Source organism: Syngnathus scovelli, chromosome 4 (assembly GCF_024217435.2).
Source record: "Syngnathus scovelli strain Florida chromosome 4, RoL_Ssco_1.2, whole genome shotgun sequence".
NCBI lineage: Eukaryota > Metazoa > Chordata > Actinopteri > Syngnathiformes > Syngnathidae > Syngnathus > Syngnathus scovelli.
In genome coordinates this window covers 3956011-3976961 of record NC_090850.1, presented here as the reverse complement: position 1 = coordinate 3976961, position 20951 = coordinate 3956011, and positions in this window count along the sequence as shown.

The window sequence follows — 20951 nt, the reverse complement described above, 5'->3', positions numbered from 1 at the left end:
ATAACAGCGGTCTCGTTTTTATATCGTAAATCCTGCAACTCATCCTATTTTTGAGCTACATTTTATCTATAGTTCCAATTTAATCAGACAGTATGTTGTCTTCAGTATCATTATTGAAAACCAACTCATCGAGGTCTGCTTTCCACATCAAGCCCTGATCTGTATGTCTTGACCTATCACATGTTATTGTCATGCTTGCTCAAAAATGTGACTTAGAGTATGGTGCTGTGAATTCTCAATCTCCCCAATGAAATTGGATCCCACCTCGTAGTTCTTATCGTTCTCATGTTCCTGTTAGCCTGCAATTGTCCAAATCAAAAATGTTTTCTTTTAACTGTCTTTCTTTTGAACCTCTAAATTTCTCGTGTTGCTAACCTATCAACACCAGAACAAAAAAATTACCACAATATAACACCAAATGTATTCGAAAATTCATTGTCATAAAGTGTTGTATTATTACTATCTTCCACTATCTGTCCTACTCACTCCCCCCCTTTTTGAGGCCTGGCAACGCCCATGCCTCACACCTTGACAAACTTTTTGGGAGAATGTGTTCTTTACTACATACGATTCCATCATTATTTAATTTGACTTACTTTCCAAAACGCTTCTCAATTTCTCAGTTCACACATCTTCTACATGTGTTACTGGTTCTCCATTTTTTTTCTAGTTAATTATCAATCCAAAAGCTACGCGTTTCTTCCTAACATTCAACCTGCTCAAAATCACTCTTTCATCAAAGTCGCTCTACTAATTCTCTATAGTAGTCGCCAACGACTTCAACCATTCAACCTGTAATTTCTTTTCATTCAGGCTATCATTCATCAATGTTCATTTGCATCTCACACGCAGTCTCCAAAAAGGAGTCTTTCTATCACATTGGTCCCAATTCATCCAAGCTCACCACACAACATTCATATATCATTTTCAACTTAGCTTTCCTGGTAGAACAATCCACCAATTCAAAAAAAACTTAACTAAAACAAACAACTGGCAAATTAATCTGAATTTTTTCTTTGTTTTTAAATTTGAAGAACTCAATCTCTCAGATTTAGCTTGCATTTAGAATTTTGTATAATCTTATAACACAACCAATCAATTATTCCTATTAAATGTAGCATTGCAAAATCTTAAATTCACAATTTAGCTTCTTCCAATTCTTGAAAGCATGTTCTGTCATTTTTTTTTTTTTTTTTTTTTTTCCGAATTTCTCATGTGGGCTCGACACTTTACATGCACTAGTGTGGATTAGTTTCTGCTCGCAAACAGACTTCTCTCTTTTTCCTCTCATTTTTATCTTTCAAAATCATTTCTGTTCTGCGGTGCAAATTGGATAGACCACAGTCTAGCAAATTTTTTTTATACTAAAACTTTAGCCAATGTTCATCATTTTAACATATACGCACACACATGCACAGCTCTCGCATGCAAAAGGTAGTTCCCAGCAACAATGATTCGTCACAGGCTGGCCATTTCCTGTGGTCGATCATGAGCTGGTCCCTCCCATGCACACGAGGACAGCACATTCTAATTTTATTTATTTATCTTCTAGAAGCAAGTTGCATTTCTTTACCACTTGATTTGCATATTTTAACTTCAGTGTAACACAATTTGATCCCTATTCATTTGTAATTGGGCCTACAAACAGCATTGTCATACTTCTTGTGTGAACAGGATTTCTAATAATCTAAAAAAAAATTCTAATAATCTGACAATGACATGTTTTGCTGTCATATGGGCATCTATTCTTTCTTTCTCTGTATGAGCATAAGCGGTCAAAGAGGAGGAAGCTTGTCATGCTAAAAATGAGGCTTTTCCTCTTTTCCTTCCTCCACCCTTTGATTGATATTGTTTTGCAAAACGACACTCTCGTGCGAAGTGTCCTCGTCTCCCACAGTTCCAACAGTTGTCAGAATCTCGTGGGGGTTTTGAATTATATGGCGGCCTGCGACCTTGTTGGTATCTAACTCTTCCTCTGCCCCTTTGGGAACTTTGGAAGAAGATCGTTGTTTCTTCATTTAGATCATTATCATCATCTAGATGAAATACATCAGAACTTTTGCCTTTCTCAATCCCTTTATCAGCGTCTCCGGGCCACTGCATGTTTTTTGTAAACCAAGCAGTGTCCGCTTCCACCAAGTGTTTCCTCACCCAACTGCCCATTTCAGGGCGGAAATTAGTGAGGAGCGCATTTTTAAGCTGTTGTTGATAAGCACTCTCAGCTGTATCATTGAATGGGATGCCACTATGCACCCTGAATTCTTTTTCAAATCTCAATTGAATGGCGGCCTCATCACTTTTCAACTTTCTATCTTTTGTCTTTTGGATTTGTTCTCTTCTTTCTTGTGAAGCTTTCAACCACATTTTAGCACTTCTACCACTTCTTCCACATTTCAAATTTCCTTGTACTCCATACATTTTCTTCCACTTCAGCATGTATTGCATACAATTAAGAAATCTACTTGCCATGAACTTCTCGTTTTAAAGAAGAGCAGAGCAAGAGATTTACCGTTCTTATTTCCCATCTTAATTTTAGTAGCTTAAGGTTTTACAATTTTTTTTCAATTTTTTTTTCTTTGAGGATCCTCAATGCAGGTTTAAATTGACCTTTCAACAAATTACTAGCCTGTTTTATTGCCATGGATCAACGCTAGAACTGCTTCTTAGTCAATTTATCCTACCAGTCACACACTCAATCACACAAACTCCAGCGCTTTTTTAGGCCTATCCAGGGATGGGTGTAAAACCCTCCCAAACAGCTTTGGAAAAACGGACAAAAGAAAAAATCTACGCCCTTCTTCAATTAAGAAAAAGAAGCTCTGTTTTTCTTAGCCCGTTTCTTCCACTGGGACTTGAACCCAAGCTATTCTTTGGCTTGGAAAAACATACAAAGAAAAATCTACGCCCTTCTTTGATTAACAAAAAAGAAGCTCCGTGTTTCTTAGCACGTTCCTTCCACTGGGACTTTAACCCAAGCCAGATCCCTCAGCTCGGAAAAACAGACAAAGAAGAGTCTACACACTTCTTCGATGAACGAAAAAGAAGCTCTGCCTTTCTTAGCCTGTTTCTTCCACTGGGACTTGAACCCAAGCTATCTCCCGTGCACCTCTATGTGTTACGCGTTTAACAACACAACACAATTTCAAGAACTTACTTGTCCCCTGGTTCGTTGCACTGCCGGGTCCCGTCAATCCACCTCTGTCAGACGAAGGCAGACCTAAGATGCTGGCCCAGCGAAGAATTTCCTTCCCAGGTCTTTCTTTACCAGGTCCGGCTAATGGACGCTGGCCCGTCGACGGTGTACAGCGCGTCGTCCTCCGTCAGCCAGATGATGGGTATGAGGGTCCCGGGTTTCGGCACCAAAATGTTAGAGATTTGCTCACTCCAACTTATTTTGCAAGAACCACACGGAAGACAAGGCAAGTTCTTTTAGACACCTGCAGGTGGAGAGTTCACTCGTTGAAGGAATGAAGTCTAAAAGTCTCCTCCCTGCAAGGGCATATTTATTAGGAAGAACAGAGTGGGGGTGGGAGTGGACAGGTTTGGTGAACCCCCGGCCTCTGATAAGATCAGAGCAGGGGGTGTTTTACACTATTGTGGGAAACAGACTCTGCATTGTGAGGGCCAGACGTGATTGATTTAATTATTACATTGTGAGGGCCAGACGTGATTGATTTAATCATTACAGTCTACATTCCAACATAATCATAGGATCAAACTAACCTGAAAACCCTAACAGTGGTCAACGCGGCACTCTCTAGCTGCCAAGAGCACTTTTTACTATGCGCACCCAACCAGAGTGACGGGAGGAGCACATTTCAGAAAACGTGCTCAGCTCGTCGAGAAAATGCGATTAAAGCAATAAAATTAAAAATGCACCTAAAACCTAAACCAAACGTTGCAGATGGTCATTTCTTCATGCGCAGTAGTCAACGCGGCACTCTCTAGCTGCCAAGAGCACTTTTTACTATGCGCACCCAACCAGAGTGACGGGAGGAGCACATTTCAGAAAACGTGCTCAGCTCGTCCAGAAAATGCGATTTAAGCAATAAAATTAAAAATGCACCCAAAACCTAAACCAAACGTTGCAGGTGGTTATTTCTTCATGCGCAGTGGTCAACGCGGCACTCTCTAGCTGCCAAGAGCACTTTTTACTATGCGCACCAAACCAGAGTGACGGGAGGAGCACATTTCAGAAAACGTGCTCAGCTCGTCGAGAAAATGCGATTTAAGCAATAAAATTAAAAATGCACCTAAAACCTAAACCAAACGTTGCAGATGGTTATTTCTTCATGCGCAGCAGTCAACGCGGCACTCTCTAGCTGCCAAGAGCACTTTTTACTATGCGCACCCAACCAGAGTGACGGGAGGAGCACATTTCAGAAAACGTGCTCAGCTCGTCGAGAAAATGCGATTTAAGCAATAAAATTAAAAATGCACCTAAAACCTAAACCAAACGTTGCAGATGGTCATTTCTTCATGCGCAGTGGTCAACGCGGCACTCTCTAGCTGCCAAGAGCACTTTTTACTATGCGCACCGAACCAGAGTGACGGGAGGAGCACATTTCAGAAAACGTGCTCAGCTCGTCGAGAAAATGCGATTTAAGCAATAAAATTAAAAATGCACCTAAAACCTAAACCAAACGCTGCAGATGGTCATTTCTTCATGCGCAGTGGTCAACGCGGCACTCTCTAGCTGCCAAGAGCACTTTTTACTATGCGCACCCAACCAGAGTGACGGGAGGAGCACATTTCAGAAAACGTGCTCAGCTCGTCCAGAAAATGCGATTTAAGCAATAAAATTAAAAATGCACCCAAAACCTAAACCAAACGTTGCAGGTGGTTATTTCTTAATGCGCAGTGGTCAACGCGGAACTCTCTAGCTGCCAAGAGCACTTTTTACTATGCGCACCCAACCAGAGTGACGGGAGGAGCACATTTCAGAAAACGTGCTCAGCTCGTCGAGAAAATGCGATTTAAGCAATAAAATTAAAAATGCACCTAAAACCTAAACCAAACGTTGCAGGTGGTTATTTCTTCATGCGCAGTGGTCAACGCGGCACTCTCTAGCTGCCAAGAGCACTTTTTACTATGCGCACCCAACAAGAGTGACGGGAGGAGCACATTTCAGAAAACGTGCTCAGCTCGTCGAGAAAATGCGATTTAAGCAATAAAATTTAAAATGCACCAAAACCTAAACCAAACGTTGCAGGTGGTTATTTCTTCATGCGCAGTGGTCAACGCGGCACTCTCTAGCTGCCAAGAGCACTTTTTACTATGCACACCCAACCAGAGTGACGGGAGGAGCACATTTCAGAAAACGTGCTCAGCTCGTCGAGAAAATGCGATTTAAGCAATAAAATTAAAAATGCACCTAAAACCTAAACCAAACGTTGCAGGTGGTTATTTCTTCATGCGCAGTGGTCAACGCGGCACTCTCTAGCTGCCAAGAGCACTTTTTACTATGCGCACCCAACCAGAGTGACGGGAGGAGCACGTTTCAGAAAACGTGCTCAGCTCGTCGAGAAAATGCGATTTAAGCAATAAAAATAAAAATGCACCTAAAACCTAAAACAAACGTTGCACGTGGTTATTTCTTCATGCGCAGTGGCCAACGTGGCACTCTCTAGCTGCCAAGAGCACTTTTTACTATGCGCACTCAACCAGAGTGACGGGAGGAGCACATTTCAGAAAACGTGCTCAGCTCGTCGAGAAAATGCGATTTAAGCAATAAAATTAAAAATGCACCCAAAACCTAAACCAAACGTTGCAGATGGTCATTTCTTCATGCGCAGTGGTCAACGCGGCACTCTCTAGCTGCGAAGAGCACTTTTTACTATGCGCACCCAACCAGAGTGACGGGAGGAGCACATTTCAGAAAACGTGCTCAGGTCGTCGAGAAAATGCGATTTAAGCAATCAAATTAAAAATGCACCTAAAACCTAAAACAAACGTTGCACGTGGTTATTTCTTCATGCGCAGTGGTCAACGCGGCACTCTCTAGCTGCCAAGAGCACTTTTTACTATGCGCACCCAACCAGAGTGACGGGAGGAGCACATTTCAGAAAACGTGGTCAGCTCGTCGTGAAAATGCGATTGAAGCAATAAAATTAAAAATGCACCCAAAACCTAAACCAAACGTTGCAGATGGTCATTTCTTCATGCGCAGTGGTCAACGCGGCACTCTCTAGCTGCCAAGAGCACTTTTTACTATGCGCACCCAACCAGAGTGACGGGAAGAGGACATTTCAGAAAACGTGCTCAGCTCGACGAGAAAATGCGATTTAAGCAATAAAATTAAAAATGCACCCAAAACCTAATCCAAACGTTGCAGGTGGTTATTTCTTCATGCGCAGTGGTCAACGCGGCACTCTCTAGCTGCCAAGAGCACTTTTTACTATGCGCACCCAACCAGAGTGACGGGAGGAGCACATTTCAGAAAACGTGCTCAGCTCGTCGAGAAAATGCGATTTAAGCAATAAAATTAAAAATGCACCAAAAACCTAAACCAAACGTTGCAGGTGGTTATTTCTTCATGCGCAATGGTCAACGCGGCACTCTCTAGCTGCCAAGAGCACTTTTTACTATGCGCACCCAACCAGAGTGACGGGAGGAGCACATTTCAGAAAACGTGCTCAGCTCGTCGAGAAAATGCGATTTAAGCAATAAAATTAGAAATGCACCCAAAACCTAAACCAAACGTTGCAGGTGGTTATTTCTTCATGCGCAGTGGTCAACGCGGCACTCTCTAGCTGCCAAGAGCACTTTTTACTATGCGCACCCAGCCAGAGTGACGGGAGGAGCACATTTCAGAAAACGTGCTCAGGTCGTCGAGAAAATGCGATTTAAGCAATAAAATTAAAAATGCACCTAAAACCTAAACCAAACGTTGGGGGTGGTTATTTCTTCATGTGCAGCAGTCAACGCGGCACTCTCTAGCTGCCAAGAGCAGTTTTTACTATGCGCACCCGACCAGAGTGACGGGAGGAGCACATTTCAGAAAACGTGCTCAGCTCGTCGAGAAAATGCGATTGAAGCAATAAAATTAAAAATGCACCCAAAACCTAAACCAAACGTTGCAGATGGTCATTTCTTCATGCGCAGTGGTCAACGCGGCACTCTCTAGCTGCCAAGAGCACTTTTTACTATGCGCACCCAACCAGAGTGACGGGAAGAGGACATTTCAGAAAACGTGCTCAGCTCGACGAGGAAATGCGATTTAAGCAATAAAATTAAAAATGCACCCAAAACCTAAACCAAACGTTGCAGGTGGTTATTTCTTCATGCGCAGTGGTCAACGCGGCACTCTCTAGCTGCCAAGAGCACTTTTTACTATGCGCACCCAACCAGAGTAACGGGAGGAGCACATTTCAGAAAACGTGCTCAGCTCGTCGAGAAAATGCGATTTAAGCAATAAAATTAAAAATGCACCTAAAACCTAAACCAAACGTTGCAGGTGGTTATTTCTTCATGCGCAATGGTTTAACGCGGCACTCTCTAGCTGCCAAGAGCCCTTTTTACTATGCGCACCCAACCAGAGTGACGGGAGGAGCACATTTCAGAAAACGTGCTCAGCTCGTCGAGAAAATGCGATTTAAGCAATAAAATTAAAAATGCACCCAAAACCTAAACCAAACGTTGCAGGTGGTTATTTCTTCATGCGCAGTGGTCAACGCGGCACTCTCTAGCTGCCAAGAGCACTTTTTACTATGCGCACCCAGCCAGAGTGACGGGAGGAGCACATTTCAGAAAACGTGCTCAGGTCGTCGAGAAAATGCGATTTAAGCAATAAAATTAAAAATGCACCTAAAACCTAAACCAAACGTTGGGGGTGGTTATTTCTTCATGTGCAGCAGTCAACGCGGCACTCTCTAGCTGCCAAGAGCAGTTTTTACTATGCGCACCCGACCAGAGTGACGGGAGGAGCACATTTCAGAAAACGTGCTCAGCTCGTCGAGAAAATGCGATTTAAGCAATCAAATTAAAAATGCACCTTAAACCTAAACCAAACGTTGCAGGTGGTTATTTCTTCATGCGCAGTGGTCAACGCGGCACTCTCTAGCTGCCAAGAGCACTTTTTACTATGCGCACCCAACCAGAGTGACGGGAGGAGCACATTTCAGAAAACGTGCTCAGCTCGTCGAGAAAATGCGATTTAAGCAATAAAATTAAAAATGCACCTAAAACCTAAACCAAACGTTGCAGGTGGTTATGTCTTCATGCGCAGTGGTCAACGCGGCACTCTCTAGCTTCCAAGAGCACTTTTTACTATGCGCACCCAACCAGAGTGACGGGAGGAGCACATTTCAGAAAACGTGCTCAGCTCGTCGAGAAAATGCGATTTAAGCAATAAAATTAAAAATGCACCCAAAACCTAAACCAAACGTTGCAGATGGTCATTTCTTCATGCGCAATGGTCAACGCGGCAATCTCTAGCTGCCAAGAGCACTTTTTACTATGCGCACCCAACCAGAGTGACGGGAGGAGCACATTTCAGAAAACGTGCTCTGCTCGTCGAGAAAATGCGATTTAAGCAATAAAATTAAAAATGCACCTAAAACCTAAACCAAACGTTGCAGGTGGTTATTTCTTCATGCGCAATGGTCAACGCGGCACTCTCTAGCTGCCAAGAGCACTTTTTACTATGCGCACCCAACCAGAGTGACGGGAGGAGCACATTTCAGAAAACGTGCTCAGCTCGTCGAGAAAATGCAATTTAAGCAATAAAATTAAAAATGCACCTAAAACCTAAACCAAACGTTGCAGGTGGTTATTTCTTCATGCGCAGCAGTCAACGCGGCACTCTCTAGCTGCCAAGAGCACTTTTTACTATGCGCACCCAACCAGAGTGACGGGAGGAGCACATTTCAGAAAACGTGCTCAGCTCGTCGAGAAAATGCGATTTAAGCAATAAAATTAAAAATGCACCCAAAACCTAAACCAAACGTTGCAGATGGTCATTTCTTCATGCGCAGTGGTCAACGCGGCACTCTCTAGCTGCCAAGAGCACTTTTTACTATGCGCACCCAACCAGAGTGACGGGAGGAGCACATTTCAGAAAACGTGCTCAGCTCGTCGAGAAAATGCGATTTAAGCAATAAAATTAAAAATGCACCTAAAACCTAAACCAAACGTTGGGGGTGGTTATTTCTTCATGTGCAGCAGTCAACGCGGCACTCTCTAGCTGCCAAAAGCACTTTTTACTATGCGCACCCGACCAGAGTGACGGGAGGAGCACATTTCAGAAAACGTGCTCAGCTCGTCGAGAAAATGCAATTTAAGAAATAAAATCAAAAATGTACCTAAAACCTAAACCAAACGTTGCAGGTGGTTATTTCTTCATGCGCAGTGGTCAACGCGGCACTCTCTAGCTGCCAAGAGCACTTTTTACTATGCGCACCCAACCAGAGTGACGGGAGGAGCACATTTCAGAAAACGTGCTCAGCTCGTCGAGAAAATGCGATTAAAGCAATAAAATTAAAAATGCACCTAAAACCTAAACCAAACGTTGCAGATGGTCATTTCTTCATGCGCAGTAGTCAACGCGGCACTCTCTAGCTGCCAAGAGCACTTTTTACTATGCGCACCCAACCAGAGTGACGGGAGGAGCACATTTCAGAAAACGTGCTCAGCTCGTCCAGAAAATGCGATTTAAGCAATAAAATTAAAAATGCATCCAAAACCTAAACCAAACGTTGCAGGTGGTTATTTCTTCATGCGCAGTGGTCAACGCGGCACTCTCTAGCTGCCAAGAGCACTTTTTACTATGCGCACCCAACCAGAGTGACGGGAGGAGCACATTTCAGAAAACGTGCTCAGCTCGTCGAGAAAATGCGATTTAAGCAATAAAATTAAAAATGCACCTAAAACCTAAACCAAACGTTGCGGGTGGTTATTTCTTCATGCGCAGTGGTCAACGCGGCACTCTCTAGCTGCCAAGAGCACTTTTTACTATGCGCAACCAACCAGAGTGACGGGAGGAGCACATTTCAGAAAACGTGCTCAGCTCGTCGAGAAAATGCAATTTAAGAAATAAAATTAAAAATGCACCTAAAACCTAAACCAAACGTTGCAGGTGGTTATTTCTTCGTGCGCAGTGGTCAACGCGGCACTCTCTAGCTGCCAAGAGCACTTTTTACTATGCGCACCCAACCGGAGTGACAGGAGGAGCACATTTCAGAAAACGTGCTCAGCTCGTCGAGAAAATGCGATTAAAGCAATAAAATTAATAATGCACCCAAAACCTAAACCAAACGTTGCAGGTGGTTATTTCTTCATGCGCAGTGGTCAACGCGGCACTCTCTAGCTGCCAAGAGCACTTTTTACTATGCGCACCCAGCCAGAGTGACGGGAGGAGCACATTTCAGAAAACGTGCTCAGGTCGTCGAGAAAATGCGATTTAAGCAATAAAATTAAAAATGCACCTAAAACCTAAACCAAACGTTTCAGGTGGTTATTTCTTCAAGCGCAGTGGTCAACGCGGCACTCTCAAGCTGCCAAGAGCACGTTTTACTATGCGCACCCAACCAGAGTGACGGGAGGAGCACATTTCAGAAAACGTGCTCAGCTCGTCGAGAAAATGCGATTTAAGCAATAAAATTAAAAATGCACCCAAAACCTAAACCAAACGTTGCAGATGGTCATTTCTTCATGCGCAGTGGTCAACGCGGCACTCTCTAGTTGCCAAGAGCACTTTTTACTATGCGCACCCAACCAGAGTGACGGGAGGAGCACATTTCAGAAAACGTGCTCAGCTCGACGAGAAAATGCGATTTAAGCAATAAAATTAAAAATGCACCCAAAACCTAAACCAAACGTTGCACGTGGTTATTTCTTCATGCGCAGTGGTCAACGCGGCACTCTCTAGCTGCCAAGAGCACTTTTTACTATGCGCACCCAACCAGAGTGACGGGAGGAGCACTTTTCAGAAAACGTGCTCAGCTCGTCGAGAAAATGCGATTTAAGCAATAAAATTAAAAATGCACCCAAAACCTAAACCAAACGTTGCAGATGGTCATTTCTTCATGCGCAGTGGTCAACGCGGCACTCTCTAGCTGCCAAGAGCACTTTTTAATATGCGCACCCAACCAGAGTGACGGGAGGAGCACATTTCAGAAAACGTGCTCAGCTCGTCGTGAAAATGCGATTGAAGCAATAAAATTAAAAATGCACCCAAAACCTAAACCAAACGTTGCAGATGGTCATTTCTTCATGCGCAGTGGTCAACGCGGCACTCTCTAGCTGCCAAGAGCACTTTTTACTATGCGCACCCAACCAGAGTGACGGGAAGAGGACATTTCAGAAAACGTGCTCAGCTCGACGAGAAAATGCGATTTAAGCAATAAAATTAAAAATGCACCCAAAACCTAAACCAAACGTTGCAGGTGGTTATTTCTTCATGCGCAGTGGTCAACGCGGCACTCTCTAGCTGCCAAGAGCACTTTTTACTATGCGCACCCAACCAGAGTGACGGGAGGAGCACATTTCAGAAAACGTGCTCAGCTCGTCGAGAAAATGCGATTTAAGCAATAAAATTAAAAATGCACCTAAAACCTAAACCAAACGTTGCAGGTGGTTATTTCTTCATGCGCAATGGTCAACGCGGCACTCTCTAGCTGCCAAGAGCACTTTTTACTATGCGCACCCAACCAGAGTGACGGGAGGAGCACATTTCAGAAAACGTGCTCAGCTCGACGAGAAAATGCGATTTAAGCAATAAAATTAAAAATGCACCCAAAACCTAAACCAAACGTTGCAGGTGGTTATTTCTTCATGCGCAGTGGTCAACGCGGCACTCTCTAGCTGCCAAGAGCACTTTTTACTATGCGCACCCAGCCAGAGTGACGGGAGGAGCACATTTCAGAAAACGTGCTCAGGTCGTCGAGAAAATGCGATTTAAGCAATAAAATTAAAAATGCACCTAAAACCTAAACCAAACGTTGGGGGTGGTTATTTCTTCATGTGCAGCAGTCAACGCGGCACTCTCTAGCTGCCAAGAGCAGTTTTTACTATGCGCACCCGACCAGAGTGACGGGAGGAGCACATTTCAGAAAACGTGCTCAGCTCGTCGAGAAAATGCGATTTAAGCAATCAAATTAAAAATGCACCTTAAACCTAAACCAAACGTTGCAGGTGGTTATTTCTTCATGCGCAGTAGTCAACGCGGCACTCTCTAGCTGCCAAGAGCACTTTTTACTATGCGCACCCAACCAGAGTGACGGGAGGAGCACATTTCAGAAAACGTGCTCAGCTCGTCGAGAAAATGCGATTTAAGCAATAAAATTAAAAATGCACCTAAAACCTAAACCAAACGTTGCAGGTGGTTATGTCTTCATGCGCAGTGGTCAACGCGGCACTCTCTAGCTTCCAAGAGCACTTTTTACTATGCGCACCCAACAAGAGTGACGGGAGGAGCACATTTCAGAAAACGTGCTCAGCTCGTCGAGAAAATGCGATTTAAGCAATAAAATTTAAAATGCACCCGAAACCTAAACCAAACGTTGCAGATGGTCATTTCTTCATGCGCAATGGTCAACGCGGCAATCTCTAGCTGCCAAGAGCACTTTTTACTATGCGCACCCAACCAGAGTGACGGGAGGAGCACATTTCAGAAAACGTGCTCAGCTCGACGAGAAAATGCGATTTAAGCAATAAAATTAAAAATGCACCCAAAACCTAAACCAAACGTTGCAGGTGGTTATTTCTTCATGCGCAGTGGTCAACGCGGCACTATCTAGCTGCCAAGAGCACTTTTTACTATGCGCACCCAACCAGAGTGACGGGAGGAGCACATTTCAGAAAACGTGCTCTGCTCGTCGAGAAAATGCGATTTAAGCAATAAAATTGAAAATGCACCTAAAACCTAAACCAAACGTTGCAGGTGGTTATTTCTTCATGCGCAATGGTCAACGCGGCACTCTCTAGCTGCCAAGAACACTTTTTACTATGCGCACCCAACCAGAGTGACGGGAGGAGCACATTTCAGAAAACGTGCTCAGCTCGTCGAGAAAATGCGATTTAAGCAATAAAATTAAAAATGCACCTAAAACCTAAACCAAACGTTGCAGGTGGTTATTTCTTCATGCGCAGCAGTCAACGCGGCACTCTCTAGCTGCCAAGAGCACTTTTTACTATGCGCACCCAACCAGAGTGACGGGAGGAGCACATTTCAGAAAACGTGCTCAGCTCGTCGAGAAAATGCGATTTAAGCAATAAAATTAAAAATGCACCCAAAACCTAAACCAAACGTTGCAGATGGTCATTTCTTCATGTGCAGCAGTCAACGCGGCACTCTCTAGCTGCCAAAAGCACTTTTTACTCTGCGCACCCGACCAGAGTGACGGGAGGAGCACATTTCAGAAAACGTGCTCAGCTCGTCGAGAAAATGCAATTTAAGAAATAAAATTAAAAATGTACCTAAAACCTAAACCAAACGTTGCAGGTGGTTATTTCTTCATGCGCAGTGGTCAACGCGGCACTCTCTAGCTGCCAAGAGCACTTTTTACTATGCGCACCCAACCAGAGTGACGGGAGGAGCACATTTCAGAAAACGTGCTCAGCTCGTCGAGAAAATGCGATTAAAGCAATAAAATTAAAAATGCACCTAAAACCTAAACCAAACGTTGCAGATGGTCATTTCTTCATGCGCAGTAGTCAACGCGGCACTCTCTAGCTGCCAAGAGCACTTTTTACTATGCGCACCCAACCAGAGTGACGGGAGGAGCACATTTCAGAAAACGTGCTCAGCTCGTCCAGAAAATGCGATTTAAGCAATAAAATTAAAAATGCACCCAAAACCTAAACCAAACGTTGCAGGTGCTTATTTCTTCATGCACAGTGGTCAACGCGGCACTCTCTAGCTGCCAAGAGCACTTTTTACTATGCGCACCCAACCAGAGTGACGGGAGGAGCACATTTCAGAAAACGTGCTCAGCTCGTCGAGAAAATGCGATTTAAGCAATAAAATTAAAAATGCACCTAAAACCTAAACCAAACGTTGCGGGTGGTTATTTCTTCATGCGCAGTGGTCAACGCGGCACTCTCTAGCTGCCAAGAGCACTTTTTACTATGCGCAACCAACCAGAGTGACGGGAGGAGCACATTTCAGAAAACGTGCTCAGCTCGTCGAGAAAATGCGATTTAAGCAATAAAATTAAAAATGCACATAAAACCTAAACCAAACGTTTCAGGTGGTTATTTCTTCATGCGCAGTGGTCAACGCGGCACTCTCTAGCTGCCAAGAGCACGTTTTACTATGCGCACCCAACCAGAGTGACGGGAGGAGCACATTTCAGAAAACGTGCTCAGCTCGTCGAGAAAATGCGATTTAAGCAACAAAATTAAAAATGCACCCAAAACCTAAACCAAACGTTGCAGATGGTCATTTCTTCATGCGCAGTGGTCAACGCGGCACTCTCTAGCTGCCAAGAGCACTTTTTACTATGCGCACCCAACCAGAGTGACGGGAGGAGCACATTTCAGAAAACGTGCTCAGCTCGACGAGAAAATGCGATTTAAGCAATAAAATTAAAAATGCACCCAAAACCTAAACCAAACGTTGCACGTGGTTATTTCTTCATGCGCAGCGGTCAACGCGGCATTCTCTAGCTGCCAAGAGCACTTTTTACTATGCGCACCCAACCAGAGTGACGGGAGGAGCACATTTCAGAAAACGTGCTCAGCTCGTCGAGAAAATGTGATTTAAGCAATAAAATTAAAAATGCACCTAAAACCTAAACCAAACGATGCAGGTGGTTATTTCTTCATGCGCAGTGGTCAACGCGGCACTCTCTAGCTGCCAAGAGCACTTTTTACTTTGCGCACCCAACCAGAGTGACGGGAGGAGCACATTTCAGAAAACGTGCTCAGCTCGTCGAGAAAATGCGATTTAAGCAATAAAATTAAAAATGCACCCAAAACCTAAACCAAACGTTGCAGGTGGTTATTTCTTCATGCGCAGTGGTCAACGCGGCACTCTCTAGCTGCCAAGAGCACTTTTTACTATGCGCACCCAACCAGAGTGACGGGAGGAGCACATTTCAGAAAACGTGCTCAGCTCGTCGAGAAAATGCGATTTAAGCAATAAAATTTAAAATGCACCTAAAACCTAAACCAAACGTTGCAGGCGGTTATTTCTTCATGCGCAGTGGTCAACGCGGCACTCTCTAGCTGCCAAGAGCACTTTCTACTATGCGCACCCAACCAGAGTGACGGGAGGAGCACATTTCAGAAAACGTGCTCAGCTCGTCCAGAAAATGCGATTTAAGCAATAAAATTAAAAATGCACCCAAAACCTAAACCAAACGTTGCAGGTGGTTATTTCTTCATGCGCAGTGGTCAACGCGGCACTCTCTAGCTGCCAAGAGCACTTTTTACTATGCGCACCCAACCAGAGTGACGGGAGGAGCACATTTCAGAAAACGTGCTCAGCTCGTCGAGAAAATGCGATTTAAGCAATAAAATTAAAAATGCACCTAAAACCTAAACCAAACGTTGCAGGTGGTTATTTCTTCATGTGCAGTGGTCAACGCGGCACTCTCTAGCTGCCAAGAGAACGTTTTACTAGGCGCACCCAACCAGAGTGACGGGAGGAGCACATTTCAGAAAACGTGCTCAGCTCGTCGAGAAAATGCGATTTAAGCAATAAAATTAAAAATGCACCTAAAACCTAAACCAAACGTTGCAGGTGGTTATTTCTTCATGCGCAGTGGTCAACGCGGCACTCTCTAGCTGCCAAGAGCACTTTTTACTATGCGCACCCAACCAGAGTGACGGGAGGAGCACATTTCAGAAAACGTGCTCAGCTCGTCGAGAAATTGCGATTTAAGCAATAAAATTAAAAATGCACCCAAGACCTAAACCAAACGTTGCAGATGGTCATTTCTAAATGCGCAGTGGTCAACGCGGCACTCTCTAGCTGCCAAGAGCACTTTTTACTATGCGCACCCAACCAGAGTGACGGGAGGAGCACATTTCAGAAAACGTGCTCAGCTCGTCGAGAAAATGTGATTTAAGCAATAAAATTAAAAATGCACCTAAAACCTAAACCAAACGATGCAGGTGGTTATTTCTTCATGCGCAGTGGTCAACGCGGCACTCTCTAGCTGCCAAGAGCACTTTTTACTTTGCGCACCCAACCAGAGTGACGGGAGGAGCACATTTCAGAAAACGTGCTCAGCTCGTCGAGAAAATGCGATTTAAGCAATAAAATTAAAAATGCACCCAAAACCTAAACCAAACGTTGCAGGTGGTTATTTCTTCATGCGCAGTGGTCAACGCGGCACTCTCTAGCTGCCAAGAGCACTTTTTACTATGCGCACCCAACCAGAGTGACGGGAGGAGCACATTTCAGAAAACGTGCTCAGCTCGTCGAGAAAATGCGATTTAAGCAATAAAATTTAAAATGCACCTAAAACCTAAACCAAACGTTGCAGGCGGTTATTTCTTCATGCGCAGTGGTCAACGCGGCACTCTCTAGCTGCCAAGAGCACTTTCTACTATGCGCACCCAACCAGAGTGACGGGAGGAGCACATTTCAGAAAACGTGCTCAGCTCGTCGAGAAAATGTGATTTAAGCAATAAAATTAAAAATGCACCTAAAACCTAAACCAAACGATGCAGGTGGTTATTTCTTCATGCGCAGTGGTCAACGCGGCACTCTCTAGCTGCCAAGAGCACTTTTTACTTTGCGCACCCAACCAGAGTGACGGGAGGAGCACATTTCAGAAAACGTGCTCAGCTCGTCGAGAAAATGCGATTTAAGCAATAAAATTAAAAATGCACCCAAAACCTAAACCAAACGTTGCAGGTGGTTATTTCTTCATGCGCAGTGGTCAACGCGGCACTCTCTAGCTGCCAAGAGCACTTTTTACTATGCGCACCCAACCAGAGTGACGGGAGGAGCACATTTCAGAAAACGTGCTCAGCTCGTCGAGAAAATGCGATTTAAGCAATAAAATTTAAAATGCACCTAAAACCTAAACCAAACGTTGCAGGCGGTTATTTCTTCATGCGCAGTGGTCAACGCGGCACTCTCTAGCTGCCAAGAGCACTTTCTACTATGCGCACCCAACCAGAGTGACGGGAGGAGCACATTTCAGAAAACGTGCTCAGGTCGTCGAGAAAATGCGATTTAAGCAATAAAATTAAAAATGCACCTAAAACCTAAACCAAACGTTGGGGGTGGTTATTTCTTCATGTGCAGCAGTCAACGCGGCACTCTCTAGCTGCCAAGAGCACTTTTTACTATGCACACCCAACCAGAGTGACGGGAGGAGCACATTTCAGAAAACGTGCTCAGCTCGTCGAGAAAATGCGATTTAAGCAATAAAATTAAAAATGCACCTAAAACCTAAACCAAACGTTGCAGGTGGTTATTTCTTCATGCGCAGTGGTCAACGCGGCACTCTCTAGCTGCCAAGAGCACTTTTTACTATGCGCACCCAACCAGAGTGACGGGAGGAGCACGTTTCAGAAAACGTGCTCAGCTCGTCGAGAAAATGCGATTTAAGCAATAAAAATAAAAATGCACCTAAAACCTAAAACAAACGTTGCACGTGGTTATTTCTTCATGCGCAGTGGCCAACGTGGCACTCTCTAGCTGCCAAGAGCACTTTTTACTATGCGCACTCAACCAGAGTGACGGGAGGAGCACATTTCAGAAAACGTGCTCAGCTCGTCGAGAAAATGCGATTTAAGCAATAAAATTAAAAATGCACCCAAAACCTAAACCAAACGTTGCAGATGGTCATTTCTTCATGCGCAGTGGTCAACGCGGCACTCTCTAGCTGCGAAGAGCACTTTTTACTATGCGCACCCAACCAGAGTGACGGGAGGAGCACATTTCAGAAAACGTGCTCAGGTCGTCGAGAAAATGCGATTTAAGCAATCAAATTAAAAATGCACCTAAAACCTAAAACAAACGTTGCACGTGGTTATTTCTTCATGCGCAGTGGTCAACGCGGCACTCTCTAGCTGCCAAGAGCACTTTTTACTATGCGCACCCAACCAGAGTGACGGGAGGAGCACATTTCAGAAAACGTGGTCAGCTCGTCGTGAAAATGCGATTGAAGCAATAAAATTAAAAATGCACCCAAAACCTAAACCAAACGTTGCAGATGGTCATTTCTTCATGCGCAGTGGTCAACGCGGCACTCTCTAGCTGCCAAGAGCACTTTTTACTATGCGCACCCAACCAGAGTGACGGGAAGAGGACATTTCAGAAAACGTGCTCAGCTCGACGAGAAAATGCGATTTAAGCAATAAAATTAAAAATGCACCCAAAACCTAATCCAAACGTTGCAGGTGGTTATTTCTTCATGCGCAGTGGTCAACGCGGCACTCTCTAGCTGCCAAGAGCACTTTTTACTATGCGCACCCAACCAGAGTGACGGGAGGAGCACATTTCAGAAAACGTGCTCAGCTCGTCGAGAAAATGCGATTTAAGCAATAAAATTAAAAATGCACCAAAAACCTAAACCAAACGTTGCAGGTGGTTATTTCTTCATGCGCAATGGTCAACGCGGCACTCTCTAGCTGCCAAGAGCACTTTTTACTATGCGCACCCAACCAGAGTGACGGGAGGAGCACATTTCAGAAAACGTGCTCAGCTCGTCGAGAAAATGCGATTTAAGCAATAAAATTAGAAATGCACCCAAAACCTAAACCAAACGTTGCAGGTGGTTATTTCTTCATGCGCAGTAGTCAACGCGGCACTCTCTAGCTGCCAAGAGCACTTTTTACTATGCGCACCCAGCCAGAGTGACGGGAGGAGCACATTTCAGAAAACGTGCTCAGGTCGTCGAGAAAATGCGATTTAAGCAATAAAATTAAAAATGCACCTAAAACCTAAACCAAACGTTGGGGGTGGTTATTTCTTCATGTGCAGCAGTCAACGCGGCACTCTCTAGCTGCCAAGAGCAGTTTTTACTATGCGCACCCGACCAGAGTGACGGGAGGAGCACATTTCAGAAAACGTGCTCAGCTCGTCGAGAAAATGCGATTGAAGCAATAAAATTAAAAATGCACCCAAAACCTAAACCAAACGTTGCAGATGGTCATTTCTTCATGCGCAGTGGTCAACGCGGCACTCTCTAGCTGCCAAGAGCACTTTTTACTATGCGCACCCAACCAGAGTGACGGGAAGAGGACATTTCAGAAAACGTGCTCAGCTCGACGAGGAAATGCGATTTAAGCAATAAAATTAAAAATGCACCCAAAACCTAAACCAAACGTTGCAGGTGGTTATTTCTTCATGCGCAGTGGTCAACGCGGCATTCTCTAGCTGCCAAGAGCACTTTTTACTATGCGCACCCAACCAGAGTAACGGGAGGAGCACATTTCAGAAAACGTGCTCAGCTCGTCGAGAAAATGCGATTTAAGCAATAAAATTAAAAATGCACCTAAAACCTAAACCAAACGTTGCAGGTGGTTATTTCTTCATGCGCAATGGTTTAACGCGGCACTCTCTAGCTGCCAAGAGCCCTTTTTACTATGCGCACCCAACCAGAGTGACGGGAGGAGCACATTTCAGAAAACGTGCTCAGCTCGTCGAGAAAATGCGATTTAAGCAATAAAATTAAAAATGCACCCAAAACCTAAACCAAACGTTGCAGGTGGTTATTTCTTCATGCGCAGTGGTCAACGCGGCACTCTCTAGCTGCCAAGAGCACTTTTTACTATGCGCACCCAGCCAGAGTGACGGGAGGAGCACATTTCAGAAAACGTGCTCAGGTCGTCGAGAAAATGCGATTTAAGCAATAAAATTAAAAATGCACCTAAAACCTAAACCAAACGTTGGGGGTGGTTATTTCTTCATGTGCAGCAGTCAACGCGGCACTCTCTAGCTGCCAAGAGCAGTTTTTACTATGCGCACCCGACCAGAGTGACGGGAGGAGCACATTTCAGAAAACGTGCTCAGCTCGTCGAGAAAATGCGATTTAAGCAATCAAATTAAAAATGCACCTTAAACCTAAACCAAACGTTGCAGGTGGTTATTTCTTCATGCGCAGTGGTCAACGCGGCACTCTCTAGCTGCCAAGAGCACTTTTTACTATGCGCACCCAACCAGAGTGACGGGAGGAGCACATTTCAGAAAACGTGCTCAGCTCGTCGAGAAAATGCGATTTAAGCAATAAAATTAAAAATGCACCTAAAACCTAAACCAAACGTTGCAGGTGGTTATGTCTTCATGCGCAGTGGTCAACGCGGCACTCTCTAGCTTCCAAGAGCACTTTTTACTATGCGCACCCAACCAGAGTGACGGGAGGAGCACATTTCAGAAAACGTGCTCAGCTCGTCGAGAAAATGCGATTTAAGCAATAAAATTAAAAATGCACCCAAAACCTAAACCAAACGTTGCAGATGGTCATTTCTTCATGCGCAATGGTCAACGCGGCAATCTCTAGCTGCCAAGAGCACTTTTTACTATGCGCACCCAACCAGAGTGACGGGAGGAGCACATTTCAGAAAACGTGCTCTGCTCGTCGAGAAAATGCGATTTAAGCAATAAAATTAAAAATGCACCTAAAACCTAAACCAAACGTTGCAGGTGGTTATTTCTTCATGCGCAATGGTCAACGCGGCACTCTCTAGCTGCCAAGAGCACTTTTTACTATGCGCACCCAACCAGAGTGACGGGAGGAGCACATTTCAGAAAACGTGCTCAGCTCGTCGAGAAAATGCAATTTAAGCAATAAAATTAAAAATGCACCTAAAACCTAAACCAAACGTTGCAGGTGGTTATTTCTTCATGCGCAGCAGTCAACGCGGCACTCTCTAGCTGCCAAGAGCACTTTTTACTATGCGCACCCAACCAGAGTGACGGGAGGAGCACATTTCAGAAAACGTGCTCAGCTCGTCGAGAAAATGCGATTTAAGCAATAAAATTAAAAATGCACCCAAAACCTAAACCAAACGTTGCAGATGGTCATTTCTTCATGCGCAGTGGTCAA